The following is a 25,732-nucleotide window of genomic DNA, read 5'->3' on the forward strand; positions in this document are numbered from 1 at the left end:
TCATAAGCCAAAAAAGGTTTTGTTTCTTCTTTGCTATCAAAGCAAAGGGGGTGAATTCTGAACATATAATGCTGCAAGCAATCCAAATTAGGGCATGGAGGAATAATTATATATATATATTTATATATATATATATATATATATATATATATTTATATATATATATATATATATTTATATATATATATATATATATATATATAGAGAGAGAGAGAGAGAGAGAGAGAGAGAGAGAGATAGATAGATAGATAGATAGATAGATAGATAGATAGATAGATAGATAGATAGATAGATAGATAGATAGTCACAAAAAGCACATAACAAGTGCACAACCTACATGGTGCATCACAACAGCAGTCAAGTGAATAACACGAGAGAAAGCTTTGGAGAATATTGATTTAATGTTGCTTTCAAGCAGTGTAAGATACACAGCCCTGTATTAAACATGCTCTATTTCCCACATACCTCAGGCCTTTGCTTTCATGCCACACTCAGAGCAAAGGAGAGTGAACTGTTCTTTAACAGAAGTGTCTAACATGAGGCTCTCCATCTCACATTGCAACCATTAACCGAATCTATCCACGCACTAATAACAATCAGAAGAGACATCTTCATGGTACAGTGTCTATGTTTATTATTACTCTTCACTCACCAGTGTGAAACTGGACTGACATGATCCTTGTATGCACACTCTTTGTTAGCATTAGGTACTAGTAAAGGCAGCATTGCTGTGCCATATTCTCATGCAAATATGCAAGGCATATTGCCTGCACTGTGTTAAAACAAACCGTATGCAAGCAGAAGATAGAATGGCTTTGCCAGACAACACAAGCCTATCAAAATTCTTTGAACTGAGATTTTATTCTCCCTGTTACTATAATTTAAAACAGATGCTGGTGCATGCATGGTATTGTGTTCTAATATCCAAATAGTCATTTTTAAGAATTAGAATGATTACAGTAATAAACTTTTCTTCTTCTTAATTTGATATTCTGTGAAACCAATACTCTCTCTATATGTATCCCAAACCCTATGAATGACAGGTAGTGGCCTCTTTATGTAGTCTATGTAGATCACAACAATAACTTCCAGAACACTTTGAAAAAAATACAGTCACATGAAATGCATAATTAAGAATTCTGTGCCTTTTTTTTTTTTTCTGCAGAACAAACACCAATTCCCATATGTGGCACTTTACATTCCCATCGAAGCCCATTTAACCCCGGTCCTCTCAAAATCTTTAACATTCTTCCTCTCTGAAAAAGTAGACATTTTTTTTCTCACACATTCTTGCACACAAGTCAGCTTGCCCGCGAGGAGGAGCGTCGTTTCCATCCGCGCCCTTAATCCAATGGAACAAAGACAAGCCTTATCAATGCGTGCGTGCTTGGCCAATGGCGCGGGGTCTCCACTGCTCACGTGACGCCGCCTCGCGCTTCTTCCCACTGCGTTCAATCGGCAGACGCAGGAAATGTTGAAGTGTCAGAGCCCAGCCGTGGGACATCTATCGGCGTCCGAGACGGCCAGCATCTCTCGCAACTTTTACGAAATAAAATGCTGCGACCACTTCGCCGGTTTTACTATGACCAAACGGACTTTCCAGAGCGCCGCAGTAGCACAGGACTCGCCCAAATGACGCTGTGGCGTGCATAAAGAATGGTTAGTATCGATATTACTTTTTAATTCTGTGAACATTTTTATTGTTTCCTGATCTACCGTGGTTGGTTAACTGCCACTCTGTTCCACTCACTCATTATTGCATTTGAGAGAAGCATTTAATCGTGGTAAATAATCACCTATTTAATAACCCGTTTTAAACTGAGCTGTGGCGTGAAACTGTGACCAGTTCTATACACTCTCGCTTAGGTTTAGCTCAGTTTGATCTGCTTTATTTCTGACCGTTTCCTCCTGGCGCGTAGAAGGACGCACACGGGCGTTAGAAGTGCGCAATTCAGACGTTTTCTTTTTAGTGTAGAGCGCCATAAACCCGTTGACCCTTTCTGAAGGTGCGAAGATCTGCGAGGTTGCGGAATTACCCTCCCGGTCTGCACGGCTCAGTTACTGCAATTAGCCGAACAAGCGGACTGAATATTTCAAGTTCATGTCGTTATTTTTAGGTACGTTTTTAGCAGTTTGCCTGTACAGTTGTTTTACCTTCACCTCGTAAAACTCGTACATATTAATTTTTTTTTTTTTTTTTTTTTTTTTTTTTTTTTTACAGTTCTAGGCGCGGGACAGTCAGCCCTGACATCGTGGCCCGCGCCAGGCTGAGGGTTACTTTACCCCTTTCCCTCAAAACATTTTCGCAGTGCTTCATAAGTGAATACTGCACAGTTTATTATACGTTAATATACATTTTCACACTGTCTGTTCATATTCTTTATAGGCAGGAGAAAGGTAGAAAAAGAAAAGAAAAAAACCCCGTTTATATTAAAGATGCCATTAACTACCAGACCTTAAGAGGACTGTTTGATGTTCGAGAGCCTTCAGATGTTTTTAATTAGGCACTGCCAAAGGGGGAAAAAAAAAAAACAGTCTGGCCCATTCTCCGGGGCGATGTTCTGGGGCAAAGAAGACCATATAAAGTCACTTCATTAGAGGATTTTCTAATCAGTTTTTTTAAAAAAATAGAATTCTATTTTCTTTTCTCTCTCTTTCTCAGTTATCTTTCTCCACCTCTGTTTCTCCCTGCCTGTGTACACCGGTGCGCTGTGCCGCCTTTGTCTGCCCTCCTTTGCTAACCACACCTCCCCCAAAAAGCAGCCAGCTCAGACACCTGAAGGCTAGACATAATGATCAGCGGAGTTGCAGGCGCTCTGCCCCCCGCCCCCCGTGTTCCCCTCCTCCTGCTCTTCTTCTATTCCCTCATTTTTCCTCTCCTTTTTGCTTCCTGCATCTCTTCCACTGTACGATCAAGGAGCAGTGCGCAGTGTTTGGTTGGGCCAAGTTTACCGGTATGTTAAAACCAGGGGGAAAGAAATCAATCTCTCTCTCTCCCTCTCCCTCACACACACACACACCCAAACATAGAAGGAGAGCAAGAAACATGGACAACACTGTCTCCTTGTGTGTCTGCGTGTGTGACTTTGGGAGAGGTTCTTTTTTTTTTTTTTTCTTTCCTCCCTATATTCACACCACACATATGCACCATGGAAACATGAAAGGAAACACTGTCTCCGTGTGTGTGAGTGAGTGAAGGAGAGGACCTTTTAATTTTTTTCCCTGTTGTGCAAATTTTAGCATGCACCTACAAAATTGCTGAGCTGCATATACAGTTTCTCACAAGCAGTGGGATTTGCACACAGCACATGCTTCCATTAGTCGTGGTGGAAGGCTCGCAGTTGGCCTAAAGCAAGGTGGAACCATCTTCACAGCATGCTTCATAGCTTCTACGCTTTGATCAGTGGCCCCGGCACCTGCGTTCTACTACAGCTCCTTTCGTGAGGTCTTTATATTTGTTACAGTTCATTTTCCAGTTCCTTTCTGTCTTTCTTCTTATTAGTGGGGGTGTTAGAGATGTAGTCACCTGCTGCTGTGTCGCTGCTGACTGTTTTTTCAGCTATGACGCAGAGAGATGGAGAAAAAAAGAGATTCATGGTAAAGCTAAGGGTGTGTGGTATGACATGAAGTGGCTGGGGTAACAGCTGAGAAAGAGGCCCTCTTTCTGCTCCCAGCAGCCCACAGTATTCGCATAATCCCTCTCCTGCTTTTTGCCCTTCCTTTGTGTTACTGGTCTTTCTCAAACGTATAATAGTCTTTTGTATGGAGGGCAGTAAAGCTGAATATGTAGCTGAATGGTCTTCAATCCGCTTGTGTCCACCTTTGGCTGTTTCCACGCTTTCATTCAGATGTTTTCTCAAAACTGTTTGCCTAGCGTTACGTTTCACCATCCAAATTTTTTGTTTGTTTCTGTTTTTAAAATAAACATCGGGCTGCCTAGATGCGTTGCTGTGCCCGAATGTGTGGGTGCAGCGCCGTGGTCCGCAATGGCTCTGCGAGGAAGCTGGGAGTAGACGTTCAGGAGTGCGGTCGCTCCAGCAGGATGACAGATCCCACTTTGATTTCCCCCTCCTTTCACCTCCTCTTCCATCAGCCTTTGAAGGAGCCTAATAAAAGGTCCAGCGGAAGCAACAAGCTGTTTTTCTCTCCCCAACCTTCCTGCGCTCGCGTGTTCTTTGAGGTGTTTCTATCTGCCTGTGAATTAGAAGGTCCACGGAAGGCTCGGCTCACGCCACAAATGTTTACTGAGGTCTGAAGAGCCAGAGAAGGCAAGCGGTCACATACGCACGCACACACGCACGGCTGGGCTGCATTACTGACCTGAAGTCAAGTGCCTGTGGAATAGTGATGTCCCCAATGCGCACCAGTCCCGCCTTTTAGAGTGTCTACCCTGGGGAAGGCCAAATGATTTTGAAATGTGGGAGAAAAAAGAAAATGCATGCATGCACACGCATGCAAAAATATTATGAGATACTATTTGAAACACAAAATGACATCACATTACTTATGTATGCATATGCTGAATTGAAAGTTATATAGACTAGTCCTTGCATTAGTTAAGGGAACACCTCAGTGGGTGTGCAGGTTACTATTGTGAAACAAATGTATGTCTTCATGTGTGGTGCAGGTGCTATTGTAACAGACCGAGTCAGCTGGTGAGAGAGAAAACGGAAACGGAATCACCAAGCCTTGGGACTCTTCCTAGAAAATTGCCATTTGTTATTAAAAATATCATGATATTTTATTCATGATGACATGATATATTGGTTCAGTGTGTCAGCTAAATATCTACAATATATACAGTATGTCAGCTAAATATATACAATTTTAGACTGGGAGGAATTAATCAAACATTAGGACAAAAACACCATTTGCAGCTTAAGTTGCAGTGTGGAATTTTGAATGGAAGGTTGCTTGATTACTCAGTTGTTCCCTTAAAAGAAATCTGGTGGAAACACGGTTAATTGTTTTCGAATCTTTATCTGGCAAGAGAAAATGGCGGAAGGGGAACATAATTGAGCTGCTGGCCATGTGACTGGTTATTAGAAAAAGAAAGGAAAGAGAAAGACAAGCAGAAAGGCCCATGTTGTGCACGGTCACTGCAGGGGCTGGCGGGACCTTCCAGGCAGAGGAGAGCAGACCTGTATAGTTAGTGGCCCATGTGAGCCGTGAACTTTGACCTGTACTGCCCCACCCTGCTCCAGGTGCAAGTCACTACCAAATTCAGCACGCGCACACATACATGCGCGCACACACACACACTCACACTCACACTCTCACTAACTAAGGAGTGCTTAGGTTAAAGTGGTGTACCGCCACAAAGCATTCCCACATTTCACTTAATGTGCTATTGTGGTGGTATATTGGCAGGTGCATATTTGGGCATGAACATGTTAAAGGGGGGAGAAAGCATGTTTTTCTCGACTGCCCCTGAAGGTTGGATATATTTCTAAAAGCAGCCTTCATGTTCTTGACATAAAAAAAGTTGCAGTATTCATGAATGTAATAATCAGGAGGATGTCGTGTATAATTATTGCAGTATTTGATAGTGCCAGAGCAAACCACCTCAGGCAGTGGGGACTGCTGTCTGATGCTATTAATGTGCTTTAATATAAATGTCCGTGTGGGCCACAGCATGCACGCAACCCAGTAGTTAAGTGCTGTAAGGTTAATAAGGCAATTTGCATTTGTCCTACCACCATCTGGAGGCGGTGAGTAGCATGAGCAATGAGATGGTTTGCAGAAGCACAGGTAAACTTTCTCTTTCTGTGGTGGACGCAAGATCACACTGCTTGAACAGATTGTGATTTACTGTGCAAGGTTAGTCATGGTAACTATTAATTATTCTTACGGTTCAGTGTAGTCCTGCCCCACCCCCACAAATTCTGGATTGTTTGTTTATTTATTTATTTATTACAATTTGCATAGCCATACACTACACTCTGAAAATCTGAATATTTGTTTTGTTAATTGGTTTAGATTTGGTTGTTTTATTAAACAATTCACATCTTGAAATTACCTTGGGAGGTTAGAATGGTGATGTTTCGTGTTACAATTTGGCATAAAACCTATAGTGGGAGGATGAGGGTTCCAAAGGTGGTCTCCCCCGATACCATTTTGGGTGCTTTGGCATGTCGTATTTCACTGCAGCTCTCAGGATATTATTAGTGGCAGCCCAGGGGTAGCAGCCAGGCTCCAAATGGCTCTCAGCCAGTGTGGAACACCCAGCACCTTCAGCAAGGGTTGTCTTTCCAGGGCCTGTCCGCCCTCAGCTGCGAAAATCAGTGTAGACCACAACAGAAAGGAAAGGATTACCTGTGCCCCTGCCCCATGTGACTCCTGTCATCTCATCACACATTACAAATCACAGGTTTCTTCCGGCTCCTAGTCGGCGATGGCCAAAGGATTGGCAGCAGGACCTGCAAGGCAGCGATCATGCATCATTAAGGCGATGCAGTAAAAAGTCAAAGAGACAGGCCATGACCAGGGACCTTTCCCACAGCTGGGAAGAGATACATTGATAAGCCTATATATAAAGGCCTCACCTACCTGAAGAAGGACCTTTTAATCGGCTCGATGTCCGCCCCGCCAGGGGACACCCAAAGCAGGTCCGAGGGGCTCTGAAGAGGCACGTGGGTGTGGTGGCTCAGCGCATTGGGAAGAGGGGCAGAAGCCTGAGCGCATCTGCTGACAGCATGAGTGGACGGGTGGGATTAATTTGCTGTCGCTTCCTCTCGCCGCGTGAAGGCTCAATTTGCCTCACCTTCCTCACTTTCCATGATTTAAGAATGATCCTGCTCAAATCTGACGTGTCCGATCCGGCACGAGTGTCAGTTCCAGATTAGTTTACCGTGCCATAAGTAGACGGCAGAAGGGGAGGACAGCAGTCTGACGCCAGCACAGCATGCACAATCCGCGATGAAAGAAATGAAATGCCTGATTTAAAAAATAAAAAATAAAAATGTGTGTTTTTATACAACTTCAGCATTCATCCACCCGGGTCACTCTATCATAGTAGAGCAACTGTTAAACTTTATTTATTTGTGGGCGCAATCCATGCAAGATGCTCAGCCGGTTTTCAGCCCTCAGTACAGTAATGCTGGCAATCTCTCAACCCGTTGCATAACAGTTAGTGAACTTGTGGTTGTCATGCCTTCTTTTAGCAATCTATCCATATTTATATTAGGAAAAAGCAAGTAAGAGAAGCTCTTGAAGACACCTCTGTGCTGTCCCAATTGCGCTGAAGTCAGAGCTCCCATATCCATAGCAACCAAAGAGAAATTTAGGATTTTTTGAGAGTAGCAAAAATAAAAGTGTAAATGACAAAGTATTTTGACACCTTTTTTTAAACACCTGGTCAAATTGTCGTGCCTCTTCTATAAACTGAATCATTGGGCTTTTGGTCCCTAAAATACTGGCAGCAAGACTGGTTTGAATGGACAGCGTGCAATGTTGGAGGTTGGAGGCTGGAATGGAGCTCCCACCCGGGGCGGCACTGCTCGCTTTCCCAGTCTCTGCAGCATGTGTTGTCTTGGCTTTGGAGATGCAGTCTGTGTGATTGTGCTGCCCCCACCAGAAGCCCAGCCCAAACCTCCTCCCTCCAAGCTTGGCACCTCTCCCACTGACTTCCCTCAAGCATCCAGTTCATTACAAGAATAAAATCCATTTCATTTGTGTTTTTTTTGTTTGTTTGTTTGTTGGTTTGTTTTTTTAATATGAATTTCTTCTTGATGGATAGTTGTACTCTTGCTGACATGAGAACATTGGCAAGGCTGATCTGTTGTTTCCATTTACACGTGCACATTTGTTGGACCAAAAGTTTAGGAGCCTGTATAATTTAAACGAGGTGAACAATAACCCCCCCACCCCATCTCCCAAGGGGCCACTTTATTTGTGGAGCAACCCTCATGAAACCTCTTGGTGTCATGAATGTAGAGGGGGCTGCTGGTTAATCTCCAGAGGTTTTCTTGCCCTGTTTTACAAGTGCATCCCAACTCCCTCTGGCCTTGCCCTGGTCACCTCCTAATTTGAGTTAAATAGTCCTACTTAGAATACATTCACTGCAGGAGCTGTCATGAGTAAGCATTGCCATGCTCTGCCACAGGCCTGTGTAACTCTTCATTGACACCCGTTGGAGTGGCATCCTGACTTCACGTGGCTTATGATTCCTAATTCACTTCAGCATTTATCTTCTTAAAGTGGTTGACTCTTTTTTTTCTTTGCAAGAGATTGCTTTGCATACCCATGCTTTCCAAATAATTGTGCTCAAAATTAGATGGTTGAAATGGAGGGTTTGGGGTTTTTTATTTTTTTTTGAGACTGTTTTTCTTCTTTTCTTTGGTTTCAGTATCAGTTCATGTGCTTTGGCCTTCATTCATTTGAAACACTATCAGGGGAACAGCACATTTTATTTGTTATTCTGTTTCCCTGACTCAAGTAATTGTCGCACACTTATCCTTTATTTTCCAAATGTCATGATTCTACTGCCCTGCTAGTTAAGATACACACTCAAGGTCTTTGTTGAATGATCTTCAGATGCAGATATGAAGACCAGCACTTCTGTTGACGATGTAGCTTACACTTGAGTTATGTAGGTAAAGGGAATCTTTCTATGTCATTTAAAGTGTTTAGGAACATTTCTGACTGCAGCTTTTAAAGTGGAAAATCATCAGTGGCATCAGTGCAAAACCAATTACTAAAGCCTATTTTAAATTGAATCTTTATTTAAAAGTCTTTTATTTTGTAATATTTGCAACAGACCCAGATTGTCCATATTCTGGTAATGGGTTTTTTCATAATTTTGAAAAAGCAAAAAACCCCAAAACAAAACAGTGTGTGTCACACCCATTTTTTTATTCACACACTCTTGCATTTAAGAGATGGACACTCACCATCTTGATTTGATTTAAATTAACAACAACAAAACAAACAAAAAGGACCTGCAAAACCACATGATTAGAGCATTTTTAAGAAACTATTTTTAGGTTGTATAATAATTCTTACAACTTTCTAAAATTCAGGTATAATAACTTTAAATATATTCTATGTAGATTGTTCTAAAGGCTATAGTCATGTTAAAATTAATGCTTGTTTAGTGGATTTTAATGGTACTTGTTTAATAGCTTTAGTTTTAGGTAAAACTGACTTTAGTCAGTAAACGCAGTATTCAGCGTTGTCTAGTACTGTGTTGGAAAATGCCATTCTTGTTCAGTTATAAATAATTTAATTAGTGTTTTAGCTGTTCATTCCAAATTCGTGTCATTGTAAAAGAGGCTAAGCATGTCATGTAGCTACATAGCTCTGGGCTTTGGGTTAGCGTGCACTGAATATTAAACACAAATTTGTATATTTGTGGCATATCAAATTGTTTTATGCTATGTATTTTTCTCTACTAATATCAGTATTTATGGGTAAATGCATTTCTGAAAGGAACTGATAGCTGATGGAAAACAGATTTTCAGATGTATTATTGTGTGTTGTTAGTGTTTCAAAATAGAGTTTAAGGGTACACCGAGTTAAAAATGTTTTTCAGTACAATGTATTTCTATATTCACAGGCCTGACTAAAGATTTACTGACATTTTAGGACAAATAAAGGTATGAACATGTAAACACTGAACATAGTGCAAAGAGATTTCCTCTGGGAATGCTAAAATGAACATCTGCTTTTAATGTGCAGTGCACTAGGAAGTAATAGATGAGTGTTGCATGCTAGACAGTGGATGTCATGTAGATATCATAGACTGGTTTGAGCATCTTGGGAGATTTACAAAATATCGAACAGGCTTTATGTTGGTATAATCTGGAATAGAAAAGCCTTCTGTCTTCTGACTGATGTGCTGGAAAGACAGTGACAGACAGAGTGGGGAGAAAATATTTCAGCATAAAACCTGAGACTTTTAATGTATTTTATTTTTTGCCCCTGGCAAATATATTCAAACTTATGACTATGTAGTCAAGCACTTACCGAAATTTTGGAAATAAACTACAATAGAAACTAAGGTCTCCTCAGAACTCTTATCAAAACTAAATTGGAGCTTCACATTAAAGCTCTTACCAGAATGAAGCATTCCTTTGCGTTCCTGCAAGGTGTCTGGGAAAGGTTTTCATTTACTTGCTGACTGACTGTCACTTTCAGCTTTTTTTTCCCACTAGCAATATTCCAGAAATCCTTTTTTTTTTTTTCTTTCTCAGTACAAGAGTAGGGAAAATGTGAAGTGATACACAGATAACATCCTTTTGTGACTGCAATTTTATCATTACTATTACACCAGCAAGCCTGATGAATAAGTAGGAAATATTGGACATGTGGTTCAACAAACGTTACCTCCATTATTGAGAACACAGGAAGAAATGCGCCTCATAAAGGCACTTTGTGGCACTAGCGTTTTCAGGCATGCTTGAAGGTTGATGTCTGCACTGAGGTCAGATGTTCCTGTTTTTTGTCCCCCACCCCCACCCCACTTTAAGGCAACGCCCTTTGTAATTCTTGTGTGTATATAAGGAAAAACTCAAATGAAAGGCCAGTGTGAGGGATTTAATTGCTGGAACGTTGTAGGCTCTCTGGCCTGGGATATTTTTTTAAGGCCTTGAATGCAGCTGCATTGAAGTCTTTTTCATAACCCCCCCCCCCCCCCCCCCCCCCCCACAAGACCCAAAATTTGGAGAGGGCCTGTAATCTAGCAGTTGTATTTCTCGGTTAGAATTGCATGTCTCTTCCACTACCGCCCCCTTTTTGAAGCCCCCTCTGGTACTGCTGAGTTGACAGAAAAGTGCTGGAGTGGTAGGGCCCAAAAAATGAGTCCTAGAGTGTCCCCCCCCCCCCCCCCCCCGCCTTTGTGTGTGTCTCTCTCTCCCTCTCTCTCTCTCTTTGAGACTCCTCTCTTTCCTCTCTGTGCTCCCCAAGCCTGTCAAGGCATGTCTCCCAGCCGACGGGCGGAGGGGCGAAGGCCAGGGGTGGGGGTTCCGAGAGGCCGGGTGGGGGCGAACAAAGGAGCCCAGTCACTGCTTTTCAGGGTTTCTGAACCATGGGGGGAGGGAGGGGGGGGGGCACTGCTGGGAGCGGTCGACGGGAAAGGGTGGCAAGAATGGCAATTAAATATGGAAGAGGGAGCACGGAGACACAGCGAGGGAAAGGGAGCGGTCCCAGCAGCGCAGACTCCCATCCAGCATGTGTGTCTCTCTCTCTCTCTCTCTCTCCCTCTCCCTCTCTCTCTCTCTCTCTCTCTCTCTCTCTCTCTCTCTCTCTCTCTCTCTCTCTCCCCCCCTCTCCCCCTGAGCCATGCTTCTGGAAGCTCTCTGTTTGCTGTTCACTGTGCAATATTTGTTTAACTCTCTCCTTTATCCATGCAGCTGTTCCAAAAAACAAAACAAAACAAAACAAAAAAAAAAACCAAAGGCAGCGAGTGTAAGAGGGAAGGCCAAGGGTACTCCGTCTGTGCCCAGTTGCTTGTAATTTCATGAGCCTCTATTCCTGCTAAAGGATTCAGGTTGGAGCCACCTCCTCCACATTGTGTGATATATAATAGCACTTTACTGAGCCTGCTGGGGACAAATGTTTGATATGGCTAGCATAAAAAAAAAAAATAATAATAATAATAATAATAATAATTTTTATATATATATATATATATATATATATATATATATATATATATATATATATATATAAAATATTTTGTTTAAGCATTCCTTGTTAAGACATTTCTTTCCTCTTGCCCAGGCTTCCTGATTAAGCTTACTTGGTCACCCACAGTCTTATTGTATCCTGTCAAGTTGATGTTTCGTCTTAATGAACTCTGGGTTGCAGTCCGCTCTAGGCACTCGGGTCAGCTGAAATGGTTCCTGTCTCATTTGTTCCTCCGCCTTGGCCCCTCCTTCCTTTCTTTGTTTCAAAGGTTGAGGAGACAGGAACAGCATGGTGCCATTTCTCAAGTCCACCGAAGGTGTGGCCTTGTGACAGCATGTATTCCAGTCAATGTATTCGAGGCATTCACCTTCTGGCATTCAGTGGATACTGTATGCAAAAGGAAAGGATTTAAACTAAGGCTTCAAAAGGAATATTTTAATGATCAATTATTACATCTGCTTTGATAAATTTGTTTTCTATAAAAAAAAATCTTTGTGTTTCATCTTATGCAAATGTGGGTTTTTCAGTGGTCGATGCTGAGCAGAGAGGCTGATTGGCGGATTTATAATGCCCGTATCGTTTTTTTGCATCTTATGAAATGTAATAACAATACTAACAAATGCACAAAATTAGAAAATTAAAATAGACATCTAACGTTGTCTGCATTGTCTGTTTGCTTAAATAGATCTGCATTCTCTCTGCTCTCTGCACTTAAATAAAAAAGTGCATCAACTAAATTAAAAATGTTCTAACTAAATGCCCTCAGGTTAATAAATATATATATATATATATATATATATATATATATATATATATATATATATATATATATATATATATATATATATATATATCTCCATCCATCCATCTATATATATATATATCTTTGGTTAGCGTTCATTTTCTAACAATAGTTAGAAACCGCCAATGTTCTGGATCTTCTTCCTTAGCAAGGGACTTCAGGGTGTTGTTTAGCCCCCAGCGCTGCGTCTTCTGTTTGGCCGGCACTAGACCAGAGGGTTTCACTGCACTGCTCCCAAAAAGCTGAAGGAGCAATTTGACTTCAGAGAAGCTGTGACAAAAAAAAAATCTTTACATCTGGATGTGAACTTCTCTTATCATGCTCATGGAATTTCAAAGAAAGACCCTTGGCTCTCACTGCGAGCTTTCAGGCTGAGTTGGTTTCAAAGTATTCCAAAGGTCCAGCACCCAGGGTTCCACGGCAGTTGTGCTGACAGTTTTCAGCTGCTTTGGAAATGAGAAGCCTAGAAAACTGCTGCCTGTTTTGCAAGTGTCTTTCACTTCACCTGGTTATAAACCACCGTCATGCTTCTGGGCACATCCCATCAGTCTGGCTTCCTAAATAACTTCTAAAAGTTATCGGCAGGTACACAGAACCTAGCTGTTTTTATTAACATTATCAGTGCATTGTTGAAACCTTAGTTTAGTGTTCTTGGGCAGCTCTCCTCCCTGTGTGTGTGCGTGCGTGTGCGTGTACACCTTGGGGAGCCTTTATGAGACAGAAAAGTGGGTATGCTTATGTGTTTGCCATTTTGCCATTTGACTCAGGGGAGGACCAGTCTCTCTCTCTCTCTCTCTCTCTCTGTGTGCGTGCGTGTGTGTGCGTGTGTGCGTGCGTGTGCGTGCGCGTGTGCGTGCGCGTGCGCGTTGGCTATAACTCTATTACTCCTACCATGCTGCCCTCTAGACTTCCCGCATATCTTACCTTGTAATTACCTATTCAACAGACTGCAATAATGAGCAAACAACTGTAAATTGGAAATTCTAGTACTGTACATGTGTTAAAATGAAGGCACAGCAAGTAGGACACTTGTGTTTTTATTTTTAACATATGTTTTCTTAAAAATCCAGTGTATATAACAATAGAGAGTCTAGGATTTTGTGGGTCAGGTGAAGTTTTTTTTGGAATTTCATCCAAATATAGTTTCCCATTAACAATAATCCCTAATAATTAATCCCTATGGTAGAATTGGCAACTGTGTATTTTATATAAAATTTTACCAAAAATGTGCATGTATGAAAAATATGAAATACATTTTAAATCAAGCAAACAAAAGATACAATTTAAATCTATGCAGTTTATCAGGGAGCTTTTGTTTTGGGTGAGAAAAATATTGTATTGCACTTCCCCTTAGTATTCCCAAGATGGACTCTGGGCCACTTAGACTAAGAGCATTCTTTATCTGCACTAAAAGGACAAGTAAATCATCTTCACTCTGTCAAGTGGTCAGACAGTCTGGGGCTGCCGGATTATAGGTAACACGCACACAAAATGTGGCCATCCAGAAGGCTATAATTCCTCCCCCCGCCATTCCATTGTAAAAGTCAGCTCAGACAGCATGGGGAGGCTAGTCACAGACACTACTGCTTGGAAATCATCTTTCTGCCATAATCACTACCTGCAACCTCTGCCTTAAGAGCAAAGATCACGCCTCTTCTGCTTCTTCATCATCATCTTAGTCTTCCTCTCCCTCTTTAGCCCCCATCCACCCAAAGGATTGAGGAGCGTTCGAGAGCTACTTCCTCCAGGTCGTTTGCACACGCTCCTGCCTCCTTAGCCTCAATGCTTCTTCACCCGTGGGTCGGTAACACGCGCATCAGGCAAATCCAGCTGTCCTTCTCGAGAGCTTGGCCTCCCACAGCTGCCTCAGAGTGTCCGAGCTGCTGAGGGGGCTCCACACTGCCTCTTTACAGCTGCCAAAGATGGACGATGTTTTCCAACAAAATCCTCCAGCTGAAAGGACTCCCTGTAAAACCGCTCCCTCATTTTGTTGAATCCTGATGAAGTGCTTTCTCCATTATGGCGCCACAACCCAGGCGCTGCAGATCCAAGCACTATTCACTACACCCTGGTCACTTGCATGCTAGCTTCTTTGGGGAGACCAGCAGCAGAAAGGAGCCAGGGGCCCCAATGGGGTTTAGGCAACAAGCCGCAAGGTGACGGTTTCTTGAGTCCTTCTTTTTGAGTCCATGGCTACCTAGTTCCCTGGGATTTGGGAGCGCAGAGGAGAAGCCCTAGCTTGGTTGGAAGTGATGTGGCAGACTGCTGACGGATGTGCATTCTCAGAGCCCAGTCTTAGCCAGCTATAGAGCTAACTTCTCTGGAGCTGGCTGACAGAAGGCTCAGAGAAAAACCTTAAATATAGTCAAACCGATTTTTGGTTGGCGTTTGGACGATCTTGTGTGGGTGTATTTAGTGTTTTGTTTTAAGTGGGGTTCAAGGTGGCTTTGTGACAAAAATTGGTGGTTTGTAATCAGAAGGATACTAATGGCCGGATGTCTGGACTAAAGCCTGCTCTCGGTTCTGTCTGCTCCAGTGACTCAGTGCCACAGTCACAGACTCTACGCCAGAGAAAGATTACTGAGGACTCCCCTCTCACCCCACTGTCAAAACGGCCATAACCACCCAGCTCTCTGGATTGGGAGGGGGAAATAAAGAGCATAAATAACACACTAAAGAGTGCCAATTCCCCACCAATATCATTTATTGTTTTTGAGCAATATCTTTTAAATCAGCAAACATCTTCCAGCCACTGTTTTTTAAACACCCAATCAAAATTGGTTTGACTGTATTTAATGTTTTTGTCTGAGCTGTAGCTGTAGATGGGTATTTAGAGTGGTGTTACAGTGATCGAGTTCACGAATTGCTTTGAATGCACTGATAAGTGCTCGTTTGTTCAGAAACACAATGCTGGTCTGTACTTTCCTTCTTCTCTTTCTCTTGATGTGCTGGACCTTCGGCACGACTGAAAGCTCTTTAGAGCTCAGGGTTTGGGAGGGACAAAAGACTCTTTTCTGGTTGCCCTGTGTTGATAAAAAGAACTGGAAAGCCTCCTGGAAGCACTTCCTCTCTCTGCAGGAATGGTAGGGGTCAGAAAATGAATCCCCCTCTCTCTGTGTTTCTCTCACACACACTCACTCATATGAGTACACATACACATACACACACGTTCATATACATATACACACACATCCTTAAATACAGTCTCTAACAGTTCGTACTTACAAATGGCTTAAGGAACAGCTTCGTGTTTTTGAAGCGGATGTTTCTGTGAATTAAGCCATTGCTGTGGGCGGTTCAGATAGTCAAAACCAGCAAGGCAGCTGATCCAGGAACAGCATTATCAGTGCCACAGTGCCGGATCCATCATTGTGGTCTGCATGGTTATGCTTTTATAGGGATAAATAGCCAGGGAAGTTAACTTGAGCAGGCGATTCCTGCACCGCACACAATTTGCCTGGCAAATTTGCCCCCACTGATACTTGGGTGAGAACCCATTTTGATTCGGCCCCCTCCTGCTTGCGTGCAGACGCTCGTGCGGGTTCAGGGTCATTACCCTCCCTGCCTCTGACAAATGGTGCTTGATAGCATCTGTGTTTGGTCACAATAGCGAGGGATTACGGCATGGGGCTGAGGGTTTGCGTGTGATGGATGGGACGCTCACTCTCTGCCCCAGGCTCCTGCTGTCGTTGGCCTCCGAGTCAGGGTAGCCCGGTGTAACGAGGACTTTAAGCATTTAAAATGAAAGCAATTTGTTTGGTTAGGCCAAGGATCAAAAGGGTTGGATGAGTCATTTTAAAACAAACAAAAAAACAAACAAAAAAAACAAAACCCAAACCTGCCAGAGAAGGAAAGCCGCGTTGAGCCGGCGTGCCTGGCCGTCTCCTGTTCCGTGACCGGCCCTGATATTGTCACTGTAAATTACAGACCTCCTCTGGCTGCGCTGGAGGCTCAGTCAGGCGACAGTCTTTTATTACGGTGTCTGCCACTTTACTACGGCCTTTCATCCTCACGCCTGCCTCTGGATGTGGCTGAGAGCTTGCGTACCTTACTGCTGGTGCCCTGCGGTGTGCTCAGCATCGCCTGTCGGTTTACTGGCTTTGTTGGGAGTATCGGCGGACTTTTACGTGCGTATTCAGCCAAACCCAGGGTGGCTCTGTGTGACGGGTTGACCGCCTGATCCGTATCGGACACCCATGTTCCCCGTTAGTCTTTGTGCATCCATCTCTAAGGAGAAACATGGTTGCAATTTAACCTGGGGAAATTTAATAGTCATACTATTATTGTGTTTGCAGTAGAGTGAGGAATCCCCATCTGAGTGTAATGGCTGGGTTCATCTGTGGTGTGTTTTGTTCTAAGTATAAAGCCTTAAAGAGCAGTGTGGAGCAAGTCGGGGAGCTGCTGTTATTTCGGAGACGTTTCAAGTTGATGGCACGCCCAGAGGATGGAGACAATTAAAACATCTAAGGCCTTGTTTAGACGTCTGATCTGGGTGGTCCAGAACTAGGCAGACAAGTCTCAACTGGCTAATGCCATGCCGAAACGCTACCCAAAGCACATCAGGCTTTTATGTTGCATGCAGGGGCGTCAGTACTAGGGGTTAGCAGTAAGCTATTCTTGGCAGGCATTATGTCGTGTCAACCCATAGTCTCACCTAACAAGAGTGTTTAGCGAAATAATTCTGAGATAAAATCGGACTCTGCATCCGTTCAGAGTGTGCATAATTTAGTCATTTGGGTTATAGATTGTAAAATCTAATAGGTTTGTTAATAACAGTTTAGGCAGTTGTGTTCAGTCCATATGCGATGCATACAGTAATGACATTTTTGTCAGGGTAGAGTGACTGAGCAAATGTGTGGGTGGTCCCCATCTAGCTCCCTGGCATGTGCATATACTTATATGTGAAAGAATAAATCACTGCGTCTTCAAATGAGAAATGTCCAAGAAGATTTCAGAGAATGTTCAGTGCAGTACACTGCCATACATGTTTTACAAGTTTAGTTGTGTTTTATATTCATCAATAGTGTCTTTATTTTGAAACAAAGAATAATATAATTGAAATTTAGTTTGTTTGCTTGTTTGTGCTTCTTTTTTAATCTTCTGTTTGGAATAGCGCTTAATGTACATTTATGTAATTCCTATTTTGCTCGCAGGCCCTGGGTGTTTCATCAGAATGGCTTAGAGTTTCTCACCCTGCATCTGCAGTGAGGGGTGTGAAATCGTCTGTAGAAACGGTTGCTGTGTGATGATGGGCATAAATTTGGCAAAAATGCGTTACCGCACTGTTGTGCAAATGCAGCTGCCATTTGCGCTCACTGAAACACTCCCATTTCGATGGCAGTTTGGTAAAAGTCTGCAAGCTCTAAGAAAACTGCACAGAAGAGTCACACATTCTTTCTTTCATGAAAAATTTGCGATCTGAATATTTGTTTGTTTTGGGAGAATTTAAAACAATGCTGGTAATGTGTGTAGTACCAGTATGAAAATGTACATTTATTATCCCAAATACATACACCTATTTATTCTTGTCACACACAGAGTAGTGGTTGATCACGCAGATTGAAACTTTGACGGTTGGAGGTGGCCCAGGGTCTACAGGTGGATGCCTCACACTATCGCTCCACCCAGCACATGGCCAGCCGGGTTCCCTTGTCTGCCTCCTTCAGCTGTGGCAGGCTGTGGCTGTTGCGGTAAGCTGTGAAAAGCCTGGGAGGGTTCCATTAAGCAGCTCACTTTGCCTCAGAGCCTGCAGTTTGAAGAGCATCTAAAACTTGAATTTTAATGAGAGACTTTTCATCTCAGAGATGACTGAGTAAGTACTTTGATAAGGACAGATTGTTTCTGCGTAACCATATTTTGCATGTCGTAAACAGAGGCGCCCTGTTTCCATTTCACCATTTTAAAGCAAGCCATATGAAAGCCATGCTCCAAAGGGCAGTATCCAGGAAACATCCAAATGAAGACAAGCTCTGCTTAACAGATGGACATTACATGTGGAGTCTTTCCACAGTGTGGCAACTCAACCCCAGCATCTCAGCAGTGCCGCACAGCGCCACATTCTCAGAGACTTTGCATTCTGAAGTCGTTCTGCGTGGGACGTTGGCTGCTGTACCAACCAGCAGTAGAGCAGGAAGATTAATGGGCCTGTCCGTGACTGAGCCTTGACCTTCAGGATGCTTCAGAATGAATTTGAGCCCTGGCCGGGAGGTGGACACTGCGGACTGGGTTTACCGTGACCTCCTGACTCCAGCGTACGCCTAGAAAGGGCAGAAGATTTCCAGCTCCATGCTGAAGAGCTTGGCAGAGCATTTCCATGGCTCCTGTACATCCAAAAGAGCAAAGGCCCCCACTTATGCAGGGTCCTGAAAGTGTGGATCTGGGACCGACTGAGCAAGTGGAAGGTGCTGAGGAAATAAACTACAGTAAATCAGGAGGATGTTCCAGATGAGTCTGCCCTCAACTAAAGCCTTCTGACATTTAAAACAAAAAACATCTCAGCAGCTAGGTCAGTGTAACAAGTCACACAGCAATAATTATTATGATTCAGTTCTGGTTAATATGGTTAAAAACAGATCAGAGTGATGTGTGCAGTTTGATGAAAATTTCAAATGCTGATTCATTTTATTAAGCCCAAAAATGCAGCCGTTAGACAGAATGTGCCTCCTGCCTAGTAGAAGACGAGACAGCAGTGTCCTCTGGGCTACGAATGATCCCAACACAGTATAATTCAATACAAACCTCAGTGTTGCCATTTAAAAGTTCACAAAAATGTGAGACATTAATCAGTCTGACTATAATAGACACATGTCTGAAGTCTGCAGCAGTGTTTGTGTATGCTGTCATAATGTCACAGGAAATTATGGGATTTTTCTTGTCATCTCATCCCTTTTTTTTTTTAATTTTTTTTTTTTTTTATCAAACTGCACTTAACAAAATTCCTGCCCCCTACCTATCCCCCCCAGGTCCATAATTAGTTTATTTTTGTAATACCTGTGCTGTCGCACCATGAGAGGGGCTTTCAGTTTGCCGCTATGGAGCAGCTGTCACTGCAGGTGAGATTAGTTTATTATAATAATTATATTATAATTATGTGCTATGTCGAAGAATAGGAAAAGATGCTTATCTGAGCTAACTCATGCTGCATCTCAAAGGCGACTCAGTTTAACTTGGTTTGACTGGCTATTACCAAGGCTGTTTCAAGATGCATTATTCCTACAACACCGTACCGTCTCACAAGAGGTGACGACAAATCTATTGTTGCCACTGACGAACATATTGACCATATTTGGGGTCAGTGATTGGACTGTTCTAGCTCAAAGCTAATGAGTCTCACTCATTTTTTCAATTTTTTTTTAAAAAAAGTTGTTTTTTAAAATACGCTAGAAGTCAGTTGACAAGCAACTCCCCCGACCCCTTTAGTCAAGGGGCACCAAGTTTGGTTCAGCATGCCTTTAGGCTAGCTTTGACACCTCGAGTTTTGACACTAAGGTTTGACACCTCGATGGCCATTTAACCAAGTGCAGTTTTTTTTAACCCTTTACACGGTTATTCAATCAGTTCTCTGCAGTCCCTTTAAACAGCAGATTCAATCCCCTGATGCATATGGCCTGTGCTCTATGCCACAATTGAACACAATGGAAAACGATCCTGCTTTGCCCCCTAACAACAGCCCCGCTGAACTGACAGGATTAGCACATGCCCGCCCCCAGATGATGGTTGCCATGGGAAAGCTCCTCCTTCCGCCGGGGTGTGGAGCCTGCTCCTTATTCACCCCCCTGCTTGGGGAGCTTTTGTTTCATATGCTCACGCTATCTGTGTCGGGGCCCGTTAATTCATATCTGCAATTATAATAGCCAATTAGAGAGCTGCCGTCTGGCTTGCGTGCTCCTGAGGTCTGGCGAGCCTGCCCCTCTTCCGCCCTGAAAGGGCTCCGCATGGGATATGGGTCAAGCTTTGGGCTTGTTCTCTGCCTGCAGAGTGTGATGCTCTTCCAGGGGGAAAGGGGGCAGCGAAGAGTGTTGGGCTCCAGGAAGAGCAGGAGCAAGATGGAGACGCAGGCGCCATCCATGCAAGAGTAATAACACCTATTCCATGATGTCATTCTCAAGGTATTATGGGAATGGAACCCTCTGCCCTCTCTCCTGTCTAGGGCTCTCAGTCAGGATAGCTGGTAACAGCTGTACTTGGCATTCATAACAGACACGCGGTCCTGAAAACAAGCTTTACAAGAATCTTAAAAAAGGTGTATAAAGCTAAATAGTGAGGTGTAAGTATTTAAGTAACAAGAAATTGAAAACAATCAATACAATGTACAGAAATGTAAGGCTGTCATCAGTACTAGCTGAGATTCTGAGATACAAGATGTTATGTGATGCATTTCAGATTTTTGTGTTGGAGTAGTTTTTGTAATATTTATATAATTTATTTAATAGTAGTTTTATATTACTCAATCTTTGGTTTGCTTAGGCTCATGATTTTTTTTTTCAGTTTATGTACTACATATTTATATAATCTCTAAAATCTTCATGTAAGATTGAAATTTTATGATACTACCAATTAAATTGACCTCAAAAGTTAAAATCATATCAAACTTAAAAGACCGTGCATCATTTAACCCTTGCTAAACAAACTCATGGCATCAGCTCAGGTAAAACCGTTTTTTTAAATTATTGACTGGAGATGGGGATCTTTAAGGACTTAGTCTGGAGGTGAAGGTTTGTGAAGGTGGCAGCAGAGGCAGAAGCCAGGAGAACCTTCAGCGTTTACGGCCGACCATCGATGCTATCATTTGGCACCCAGCGGTAAATAACTGGATGGGGGATAATGAGCCCTGCTATTATTCAGCTGACCTTCTCTGCACAGGGTCCTTCTCCTTTGGTGGGGGTCGGGGGCTTTGTAAGCGGCACAGAGAGATCAGCCTTCCCTGGTGCTCGTTCATCAACTGTGCGGAGGTGATCTGGGCTCAGACGGCGTGCGCTTGGGTCCTGATGCACTACATTGGGACATGACGGCATGTCCTGTATAGCAGCAGAAAGGCCCTGAGCGATTATTCAGCAAAAGGTCGAGTCATGGTGTCGGTGTGCATTCCCCGTTACGTAATCGTCGTCATATATCATTCCTAACTTACTGGCTGCGGGTGGTCATTGTGTAGGGTTCCATTTATGGATTTGCACTAGCACTGAAGGACTTAGTGCTTTAATAAAATTATCCAATGTAATGATTATGATTAGAAATATAATAATATTCACATTCATGAATGGAACTCTGTCATGATACTGAATGGGAAATGTATCCCCAGCAAAACATTCATTAAAAAAAAAAAACACCAATTAGTAACTTTGGTCTTTGCCAAAGTATGCATTTTTCAGAAATAAATACCAGTCATCCTCACCAAAAAGAAGACATTACAGTTTTTCTACGTGTTTATATAATTGGAGAAGCAAGTCTCAGACTGTGATGTGATGCTGGAGGTCGGTGTGTAATGGGAGCGGTCGAGGGGTTCTCTGTGGCTCCAGGGAAGCCGTCCCTGCAGGACGGGCATGACGTTCTCTCCCCCCTGCACCCATAGCCTGTCCGTGTGGATCCTGCAGTGCACATTAGCTGGGCTTTGCATTCATGCTCTGGCACCCATGTACACGTGATGTGTGTACACACATATCCTTCTGTGTGGCCATTTTAAGCTACACGTGTCTGTCCATGCTTGTGTGAGAAATGTGTGCTCTTCACACATGCATGCATGTATAAGAAATTGCTAGCTGGTAAGCAGCAGGGTAGAGGTTATTGTCTCCCTGAGTACAAAGAAACTATATTTTTCTCTATCACTGAAGTCTACAATTAGAGGTGTGTGCGTGCGCATGTGTGCGTGTGTGCGCGCGCGCGCGTGTGTTTCTCTTCATGTGTGAGCGTGTGATGTCCTCCCCTCTCATCCTCATAGAAACCTCTAGTGTGAGGATCTTACAGACCCAATTACTGTAATCACAAGATCAAAGAGCGGGTGTTGCAGGGAAGAGGGCATCAGTTGAGTGGAGAGGAGGTGTGTGTGTGTGTGTGTGTGTGTGAGGAAAGGGCAGTAGGCCTTTATTCAGGGTGCACTTCAGATTAATTCTAGCCCTTTTGTCTTCTCACACTCTTCGTCTGTGTGTGTTAGCGCAATGCACAGACAAAATGCCATATTATGATTATATTTCTGCATATTGTGATTGTAATGTGCTTTGCACCATATTTAAAAACACAATGCTGAAGCCTTGATGTGACACGAAGGGTGACCTGAGGTCAGAATGCACACAATGGAAGAATTGTTAGCAGGCTCATTTGCATATTGCAACCCTGTGTGATATCAGTATTCCAGTATTGTGATAACATTTGACAAATGACGTGTATTGTGTGGCACTAACGTGTGTGTGTTTGTGTGTGTGTTTGTGTGTGTGTGTGTGTGTGTGTGTGTGTGTGTGTGTGTGTGCGCGCACGTGCGCGTGCGCGTTTGGATCTGGTGCGGGATGAAAGAATGGCTACTGCTCTTTGACAGCGGTGCAGGCCTGGTCCCTCAGGGGAAGAGGAGTGCTCCGCTAACCTCCAGCACAGCGGTGAGCTGAGGCTCCTCCGCCCAGTTAATCAGGTGAGCCTCCTTTCAGCATGACCGAGTCGTTAATGTTTCACACACACTCACACTGTGCTCCGCAACATCTTGTATATTTATCAGTATGACAATACATGTGGTACTGGGCGTGTCTCTTGTAAAGTGTTGTTTAAAAGTTTTCTGTGTAATGTTCTTTTCTAGAGGTGAAGGGTGCTGCTGTTTTTCATGTTGCAGCATATGTAGTGATTATTTAAATATGCAATGCTCTGATTTGACAACCACAGTTTTAAAATCCTGGTGTACATACATCTAAGTCATTGTGAAACAAAGATTATTTTTCTCATTTCCTGATCTCTCTCTCTCTCTCTCTCTCTCTCTCTCTCTCTCTCTCTCTCTCTCTCTCTCTCTCTCTGTCTATCTCCCTCAGCACAGTAATTGCTATCTCTTGGATTAAGACCACATCTTTACATCTTCCGCCAGCTATATAGCTCTAAGACACAAATACATAGGCCACTGCTTGTCATCGCTCTAGCGTGTGTGTGTTCGCATGCACATGTTTTACTAACCTGTGTTTAATGTGACCTGACATGAATAGAATATTTATTTGACTGGATGAGCACCCTTTCCATAGCCCTACAATATGCCTGATTTTCTCAAATCGTTTTTCATGCCAAAACAAAAGCTATTGTTTCACACCTGTTTGGAATGCTTTCAGATATTGTTTTCCGGTAGTAGCAGAATAATAAAGCACTTCCACGAGCACACTGGGAGGTTTTAGGGGTGGACTGCCTGTTGTGGATCCTTCTAGCAGACACCAGGGCCACTCCCCTGGGCTCCTTCCCTTGAGAAGACTGTCACATGGCCTCACCGTCATGGCTTAGGTTCACCTCGGGGAACATTCAACGCTGTCGGTGAGTTTGAACTAAATTTAAAAAATAAACCATCGACCGTTGATTGTACCCTGCGGACCAGCCCTGTCAGCCCGACGACCTAGCCACCCGTGTACACACGACCTCGCCGGACCGCTGCCGGTCCATCTCCGGGCAGTACCTTCGTCCTCAAATGATGCCCAAGAACACCCAGCTCGGTTTGAGGGTGGGGGGTGCGGTCTCCAGCAAAGGTCACAATCAACATTCATTGCTGTCGGTGGGTTGGACTGTGAGGGAAAGCTCACTGAACAATGAATGCAACTGTGTCCCAGTCTTCATCACAGAACCGCAACGGAATAAAATCTTAACCAACACAGTGCTGAGCACAGATCTCATGTGACACTCACGCCTAGTTCGTTTATACTTCCACATAATGCACACTCATGTGGACAACATTCCAGACACCCTCATCAAACACATACCACCAGAGATGTGTTTTGTTAAGAAATGTGAATAAGGAAAATTTAAAGATGCATCTTTGTAAGCTAAGCAACACCCTGTTTTATTAATTTACCAAAGATATATAATGTATAACGTACGTCAGAGTCTGTGTGGTATGTAATGTCTGCATTTTGATGGTGGAGAATAAAGGTACGTTCATGTTTCAAAGATTCATTAAGTCTGTTGTGGACTCTTTCAAGCACCTCGCTGAACCCCTTTCATCTAGGAATTAGGGTTTTCTCTCTAGTATCTGGGAAGAAAAGAGGAAACACATGTTCATTTATTTTTCTTTCATGCCCAAAGCTCACTTTTGCAAGCAAAATATAAAGCATGGTTTTGATGTAAATGATCTTGGTTGAATTCTGCACCAGGTCTCTATCCTACGTATCCATCCACTAACTTTAACTAATAATAAAACTTGTGAGATCCGGTGCCGTGAAGCTAAACTGAGTGGATCAGAGAGAGATCAGAGGAGGGCTGGCAGTCGGTATTTAACATCTGCATCTTAATTGGAAACTAACGGTTTTACTGTCCGTTTCTAGGCCAATCCAAGATTATGGCTCATCGCTGGTGGTTTATGAAAAATTAATCCAAATTAAAACGGTCAAGTTGCTGAAGTGGCTTATCATGTCAGCGTGGTTGACAGCCCAGAGGTACCTTCTCAACAGCAGTGACAGAAACTGTCTCTTCATTATCTAGCATAGTGGGGTTTTTTGGGTTTTTTGTTGTTGTTGTTGTTGTTGTTGTTTTTTTAAAGTAAATCCACAAGAATAATAAACATTGGATTACAGTTTAATCTAAAAACTGCCATGGTGGCCTTCATTAATGGTATAAGGTCAGCGCGTGCGCGCGCGCACACACACACACACACACACACACACACACATATATATACATATGTGTGTGTGTGTGTGTGTGTGTGTATATATATATATATATATATATATATATATATAATGTGTGTTTTACAGTAATGCTATGAAATAAATCACATAAAACATTGACTTGGAATATAAATCTAAATGACTATTTATTAAGACTACGTTCAGAAGGTGGTCGATTGTGAAAGCCGAGTAGTCAACAGACGATCCAAAGGAGAGCGATCAAAGCCCATATGAATGCGTCAGCCTTTTTATTGTGAAAACTATGGAATTGTGCTTTTGCAAAGTCCTTTGATGTTTCTTGTTTTCTCTTTGTATGGGCATCTGTAATGAGAAATTGTGGGTTGCTTTGCTGTTTTAAGGAGGCTTTTCAAAGGCACGGCGCTCCGCTGTGTTTGAAGAGAACCTCTTGGTGTTCTCCCATGTAATCGCTTTGGTTACAAAGTTAAACCAGTGAAATTTGTGGATGGGTATC

At 43.0% G+C, this 25,732-nt stretch overlaps 1 long non-coding RNA gene across 3 annotated transcripts; it reads left to right on the forward strand.

Moving 5' to 3' along the window:
- The first annotated feature begins 429 nt into the window (after positions 1-429).
- Positions 430-24,550, forward strand: LOC113586097 (uncharacterized). Of its 3 annotated transcripts, none has more exons than XR_014120159.1 (3): positions 430-1,659; positions 22,934-23,045; positions 23,434-24,550. It is a non-coding gene; the product is annotated as an uncharacterized LOC113586097 (long non-coding RNA). The 3 variants fall into 3 exon arrangements; XR_003411579.3 differs by lacking the exons at positions 22,934-23,045; positions 23,434-24,550 and adding exons at positions 2,007-2,117; positions 2,222-2,460; XR_014120158.1 differs by lacking the exons at positions 22,934-23,045; positions 23,434-24,550 and adding an exon at positions 3,941-4,134.
- Positions 24,551-25,732: the final 1,182 nt, after the last annotated feature.

The sequence above is a fragment of the Electrophorus electricus genome, chromosome 26 (assembly GCF_041902795.1).
Source record: "Electrophorus electricus isolate QZ-2024a chromosome 26, ASM4190279v1, whole genome shotgun sequence".
Taxonomy (NCBI): Eukaryota; Metazoa; Chordata; class Actinopteri; order Gymnotiformes; family Gymnotidae; genus Electrophorus; species Electrophorus electricus.